Consider the following 7,301-nt stretch of genomic DNA (forward strand, 5'->3'; position numbering starts at 1 on the left):
TTCCATTTATAGTAAGGTACCAGACCATAAATGAGGAAGACTACAGTATTTCTAAGGGGGAGGAGACAGAATTGGCTTAGGTTTAGTGGGTTATATCTCTGAAGACTTAGTTCTTGCTATGAGTAGTGGCTATTCCTTATATAAATGGGTCCTGACTCTAGTCATCCCTAGTTCTCCCCGTTCCTTGTTGGCTTCTCCCAATCACATTATTGTCCTGGCTCCTGAGAACATTGGGTTTGCATCCCTTGCTTTGTGTATCAGGCCATGTTTCCAAAACTGCTGATTCTCAAATGTTTTACCACTTCCTGTCTACAAGACCACCAGAGATTCTACTTTTTTTTTTTTTTTTTTTTTTTTTTTTTTCTTTGAGACAGGGTCTCCTGATAACCCCAGCTGGCCTGAAATTTGCTATGTAGACCTGGCTAGCCTCAAACTCACAGAGATTCACCTGCCTCTGCTTCCTGAGTGCTGAGATTAAAGGCATACACCACCACACCTGGGTCTGCTATTGTCTTTTTTTTCTTTAAGATTTATTTGGGGCTGGACAGCTCAGCCATTAAGAGCACTGGCTGCTCTTGCAGAGGACCCAGATTTGGTTCCCAGTACCCACAGAGCAGCTAACAACTGTCTGGAACTCCAGTTCCAGGGGATCCAACACCTTCTGACCTCTGTGGTCATTGCATGACACAAGTGTACTTACATTCATGCTGGCAATACACTCATACACATAAAATAAGATATTAAGAGCCAGGCGTGGTGGTACACACCTTTAATCTCAGCACTTGGGAGGCAGAGGCAGGCGGATCTTTGTGAGTTCCAGGACAGCTGGGGCTAAAAGATTGTTCTTTTATGTGTTTGTATGTATGTATATGTACCACATACATGAAGTGCCTGAGGAGGCCAGAAGAGGGCATCTGATCCCTTGGAACTGGAGTTACAGACTGATGTGAGCCACCATGTGGGTGCTGGGAACTGAACCTTGGTCCTCTGTAAGAACAGCAAGCGCTCTAACTGCTGAGCCATCTCCTCAGCAACTCCCTCTCTTTAAAAAATGTTTATATATTTTTATGTGGGAGGGGTGGTGTGTTTGTGTGACACGGCACACGTGTTGAAGTCAGAAGGCAACTTATAGTAGTTGGTTCTTATCCCACCATGTGGGACCATGGGTCAGACTCAGATCATGAGGCTTGGCATTAAGTTCCTTTATCTGCTTAGCCATCTTGCTGGCTCTGTTTCCCTGTCTTGTGTCTTGAATTGTCCCAGGGCTTCACATACTAAACAAAGTTCTACCCTCAGACCCCACCTTTTCTTTCAAAGTTGGCTATAACTGTTGGCCAGCCCTAATACAGCTATTTGAGCTTTGTTTTGTCCTCTGAAGTACAAATAGCTTTTCAGATAGTAACTTAACTTTCACCCCTAGTTGTTGAAGCCTCACTAGTATAAATGGTCTAACTGCAAAATCTCTAATATGTTTTTATTTATTTTATTTTATTTTTTACTCTTTTTGAAGCAGGGTCTCCCTGTAGCCCCAGCTGTTTTGGAAGTCACTATGTAGACCAGGCTGGCCTTGAACTCACAGAGATCCATCTGCCTGCCTCTGCCTCCCAAGTGCTGGGACTACAGGCATGCACCACCACGCCCAGCTATGTTTTTGTTTTTTATTTTATGTGTATGAGTGTATTGCCTGTGTGTAGATAGGTGCACCCGTGTCATGCAGTGTCCACAGAGATCAGTGGAGGGTGTTGGATCACCTGGAACTGTTATGGATGGTTGTTAGCCACCATGTGGTGCTGGGAATCGAACCTGGGTCCTCTGTAAGAGCAGCCAGCATTCTTAACCGCTGAATCATCTCTCTCCAGCCCTCCAACTACAAAATCTTGAGGTTCAAGCTTTGCAGTAAGCTTGCTCCTTAGTTTTCTTTTTCCTGGGGATCTACTTCTTTTCTTTTCTTTCTTTCTTTCTTTTTTTTTTTTTTGGTGGCAGCGGTGGGATCTTTTCCTTTCTTTGAATATTTGGTCTGCCCTTTTACCCCTGGCCAGGTGATAAGGTTTTTTGTTTTGTTTTGTTTTGTTTTTTTAGGCTGGGTCTCACTAGGCAGTCCTGGCTGGTCTGGAACTAACTATGTAGTCCTGGCTGGTCTGGAACTATGTAGACCAGGCTGGCCTGGAACTCAAGAGATCCACCGCTTGCCTGCTGAGTACAGGGATTAACTGCATGTGCTACCACACCAGGCCCCAAAACAATAAGCTTCTGTTTCACATTGTTCCTCATACCTAGCTCCTCATTTGGGTGGTAGGAGGAAAGCCATGAAGAGTCCTCAAACTGTACTTTCCAACTGTTTTCAGATGATTCCACCTAACTGATATTAAGTCAAAACAGATGCCCAAAGGACTTGAACAAGAGTCAATAAAATTGAGTATTTGCTGTCTTTTAAAAATCCTTTTTTTCAGCCAGGCGTGGTGGTGCACACCTGTAGTCCCAGCACTTGGGAGGCCAGAGGCAAGCAGATCTTTGTGAGTTCAAGGCCAGACTGGTCTACATAGTGAGTTCCAGGACAACTGGGGCTACAGGGAGACCCTGCTTCAAAAAGAAAAAAAAAATCATTTTTTCTTGGGGCTGGAGAGATGGCTCAGTGGTTAAGAACACTGGTTGTTCTTGCAGAAGACCCAGGTTCGAATCCCAGCACCCACATGGCAGCTAACAACCGTCTGTAACTCCAGTCCCTAGGGGATCCAACAGCCTCTTCTGATCTCCGAGGGCATTGCACGCATGACACAGGTGCACTTACCTACATGCAGGCAATACACGCATACACATTAAAAAAAAATTTAAAAAATCCTTTTCTTGCTGGGTATGGTGGCACATGCCTTTAGTCCCAGCACATGGGAGATAGAGGCAGGTGGATCTCTGTGAGTTCAAGGCCAGCCTGGTCTACATAGTGAGTTCCAGGTCAGCTGGGGCTACAGGGAGACCCTGTCTCAAAAAGACCAAAAAAAAAAAAAAAAAACAAAAAATCCTTTTCCTGCTGTGGTCTAACTCCCTAAGAGAGCTCATCTCTATATCCCACGCTGGCCTTGAACTCTCAGTGCTACTGCCTTACCCTTTCAAGTGCTTGCTGGGCTTATAGGTGTGCACCATACCATCATGCTACATTTTTTTTTTTAATTTTGAAAATTTCATCTATTTATTTTGTGTGGGTTAGAAAAAAAATTTAAAGAACACCACAGCAATCAATCATTCATAAACCTACCACCTCCAACATGTTTACATTTTGCAGTATTTGATAAATGTACATACCTGAACCACTTAAAAGATTGCATGTTTCATCATGTATGTCCTAAAAAGTACTTCCCTTTGTAACAATTCCAGTATCATGCTTCAAAATTTAATTATTTTTTGTCTTTTTAAGACAGTGTCTCTCTGTTGCCCCAACTGGCCTGGAATTCACTATGTAGACCAGGCTGGCCTTTAACTTACAGAGATCCACGTGCCTCTGCCTCACAAGTGCTGGGGCTAAATGCTTGTGCTCCCATGCGTGGTGTTTTGCTTTGTTTTGTTTTTTGAGACAAGGTCTTACTGTGCAGCCCAGGCTGGCTTCAATATTTCTTGTCACAATTTCCTGAGTGTTGGGATTTCCATACCCAGCTCCAACATGCATTTTTCCTTCCCTTCCTTCCCTCCTTTCTTCATTTGAGACAGGGTCTTATGTATCCCAGGTTGGCCTCAAACTTGCTATGTAGCCACTAAGAATAGCCTTGACCTTCTGATCCTTCTGCCTTTACTTTCTGAGTGAGTGCTGGGATTATAGCATGTGGCAACCATAACGTGGGTCTCTGTAGTGCCTAGAAATTGAACCCATGCCTAGGCAGTCACTCTGCCAACACTTCTAGCCACCAACATGTCTACACTTCTTATATAGCCCCTCTTTCCCTGAGGAGAACCTGAGAGGTTTCCCCCAAATATTTATTGCTTTAAAATTTTTTCTTTTGAGACAGGGTTTCCCTGTGTAGCCCTGGTTGACCTAGAATTCACTATATAGACCAGGCTGACCTTGAAGTCCCAGAGATCACCTGTCTCTGCCTCCTGAGTCTGAGATTAAAGGCATGCACCCAACCTTTTCCTTTTTTTTCGTCTTTTTGACAGGGTCTCCCTGAAGCTCCTGCTGTCCTGGAACTCACTATGTAGACCAGGCTGGCCTTGAACTCACAGAGATCTGCCTGCCTCTGCCTCCCGAGTGCTGGGATTAAAGGCATGCGCCACCACACCCGGCTTCTTTCCCTTCTTTTTTAAAGAAAGTATTTTATTTTTATTTATGTGTATGTGTGTGTCTTGTCTATGTGGGGGTAGATGTATGTGAGTGCAGGTGCCCAGGGAGGCCAGAAGGGGGTGTCAGATCCTTTGAAGTTATAGTTACAGTTAGCTATTTGATGTAAGGTCTGGGAACCAAGCACTCCTAACTGCTGAGCCAACTCTCCAAACTCTTCTTCCTCCTTTAAAAATATCCCCTCCAGGGGTTGGAGAGATGGCTCAGTGGTTAAGAACACTGGTTGCTCTTGCAGAAGACCCGGGTTTGAATCCCAGCACTCATATGGCAGCTAACAACTGTCTGTAACTCCAGTCCCAGGGGATCCAATAGCCTCTTCTGACCTCTTCAGGCAGGCATTGCACAACACAGGTACACCTACCTACATGCAGACATACCTTACACTCATACACACAAAATAAAAATATTTAAAACATAATATTAAAACAAACAAAAACCCAAAATAAAAATATCCCCTCCCACCAGGTGTGGTGGTGCACGCCTTTAATCCCAGCATTTGGGAGGCTGAGGCAGGTAGATCTCTGTGAGTTCAAAGCCAGCCTGGTCTATGTGGTGGTGAGATCCAGGCCAGTTAGGGGTACAGGGAGACTGTGTATCAAATAAATAAATAGATAGATAAATAAATTAATTAATTAAAAAAAACACCCCCTTCCATCCCCCCACCCATGGTGGCACATGCCTTTAATCCCAGTACTCTGGAGGCAGAGGCAGGTGGATCTCTGTGAAATCAAGGCCAGTCTGGTCTACAGAGTGAGTTCTACCCCAGCTGGGGCTACAGGGGAGGCTCTGTCCCAAACAAAGAAAAATCTGTGTGTACAAATGTTTTGCCTGCATGTATGTGAGTGTACCAACATGAGTAGAGTACAATGCCTGTGGAAGCCAGAAGGTGCTGGAGCCCCTGCAACTGGAGTTACTGATGGTTGTTGGCTGCCATGTGGATGTTGGGACCTGAACTCAGGTCCTCTTGTAGAGGTCTTAATTGCTGAGCTATCTCTCCAGCCTCTTCCTCTTAAAAATAACTATACTTGGGGCTGGAGAGACTCAGCTGTTAAGGGCACTGAATGCCCTTGCAGAGCACCAGGGTTTGATTCCCAGCACCCACATGGTAGCTAATAACTGTAACTCCAGTTCCAGGGGCTTCTATGCCTTCTTCTGACCTCTGAGGGCATTGCACTGCACGACACGGGTGCACTTACACACATGCAGCCAATATTAATAAAAATAATAATAATAAAAACTATACTGCAGGGCAAAGGAGATGGCTCATCAGGTAAAGGTGCCTGCCATAAAGCCTGAGGGCCCTGAGTTTGATCTCCAGGACCCACATGGTGCAAGGAGAGAACTGACTCCTGAAAGTTTTCCTCTCACTTCCTCATGCATACTGTGCATGTGCACACACACACACCCCAAAGGTGGTAAAATCAATCAAACAAACATTTTGCCTCTAAAGAAACCATGCTAAACCAGGCAATTTGGTGTTTGCCTTTAATCCCAGGGTGTCTCCCTGTAGTCCCAGCTGACCTGGAACTCGCTATGTAGACCAGGTTGGCCTTGAACTCACAGAGATCTGCCTGCCTCTGCCTCCTGAGTGCTGGGACTAAAGGTGTGCACCACCAAGCCCGGCTTCAGAAATTTAACGTTTTTCGAGACAGGGTCTCATTCTGTAGTTCAAGCTGGCTGAGATTATAGGTTTGAGTCACCATGTCTAGCTTTTTTTTTTCTCTAAAGTTCAGAGTGACTTACAACTAATATTCTCTTCTTTCAACTTCCCCAGTACAGGGATTACAGATCTGCACTATTTAACCATGCGTGGCCACTGACTTCTGTAAGTTGTAAATTAGCTCTAATAATTTAAGTGAAACATTTTTGGCCGGAATTCTAGGTTATCTATACTTGTCCTGTCTCATCAAGGACTTCACATTATCAAAGTTGTTCTAATACTAGGGTTGAAGTTTAGTTACTTACTTGGTTAAGTTGTGATTTGCCATATCCTTCCATTTGAAGTTAATTTTACTGCATAACTTGAAAATAGTCTGTGTGGTGATATTTGGCACCATGATGATATACTATTCTCTAAGAAGATTTTCTTAAAACGGTGACTGATGACTGGCATGGTGGTACACCTCTTTGATAGCAGCAGAGGCAGGAGGATCTCCGTGAGATCGAGGACAGCCTGGTCTACATAGCAAGTTCCAGGTCATCTGGGGCTATAGGGAGACTGTCTCAATCCTCCCCTCCCCCACAACCTCGCCAAAAAAAAATCCAACCCAAAACAAAATTATGATTGATGACATTTGTCTGATCTGACTCAATTAGTATTTCACTCTGAGTTGCAGAATGATGTTTTCTACATTTCTTTTGCACTTACTAAATGGGACTCTATAAAAAAAAATCTTTCCCCTCGCAATTACTGAGAAATACACGTTCTTCTTAAAAATGAAATAATTTTTTTTTTTACAAATTTTTTAAAGTAAGGAGCTTGTGGGATGCTTTCAGTGTGGCAACTTAGTTTTGTCTTTTTTTTTTTTTTTTTTTTTTTTTTTAGCATTTCTATTGACTACTGGGTTTTCCTCTTTCTATCCCATCCATCCCTTTTCCTCCTCTGTTCTTGATCCATGGCGACTGCCATCTCTCGTCGCACTTACGCCTGAGCTTTCCAGCTCTCCCGCTAGGGGGCACTGTTTTTCCTCCCACCCCCAAGCTGCCGCTCTATCACACACTTCGCTGTTCTTTACCAGCCGTGTCTCTGTGGTGCCGACGCTGTCCAAGGAGTCGCTCTAGGCTCTTGGAAGGCCGTCTGCATTGCGTGGGGAAGGTTCGGACGACGCAGTCGCCTCGCCGGCCCCCGGGGCGGTTAGCGCTTCCGGGGTCGAAGGGTGCGCGGGGTTGAAAGCGGCCCGCTCCGCCCCGTCCCCCTCCCAGACCAGCAGAGGCAGCAGCCGGAGCAGCCGCAGCCTGCGCCCTCTCCCGCCCGCCC

The sequence above is a fragment of the Nannospalax galili genome, unplaced genomic scaffold (genome assembly GCF_000622305.1).
Source record: "Nannospalax galili isolate Female #2095 unplaced genomic scaffold, S.galili_v1.0 scaffold251, whole genome shotgun sequence".
NCBI lineage: Eukaryota > Metazoa > Chordata > Mammalia > Rodentia > Spalacidae > Nannospalax > Nannospalax galili.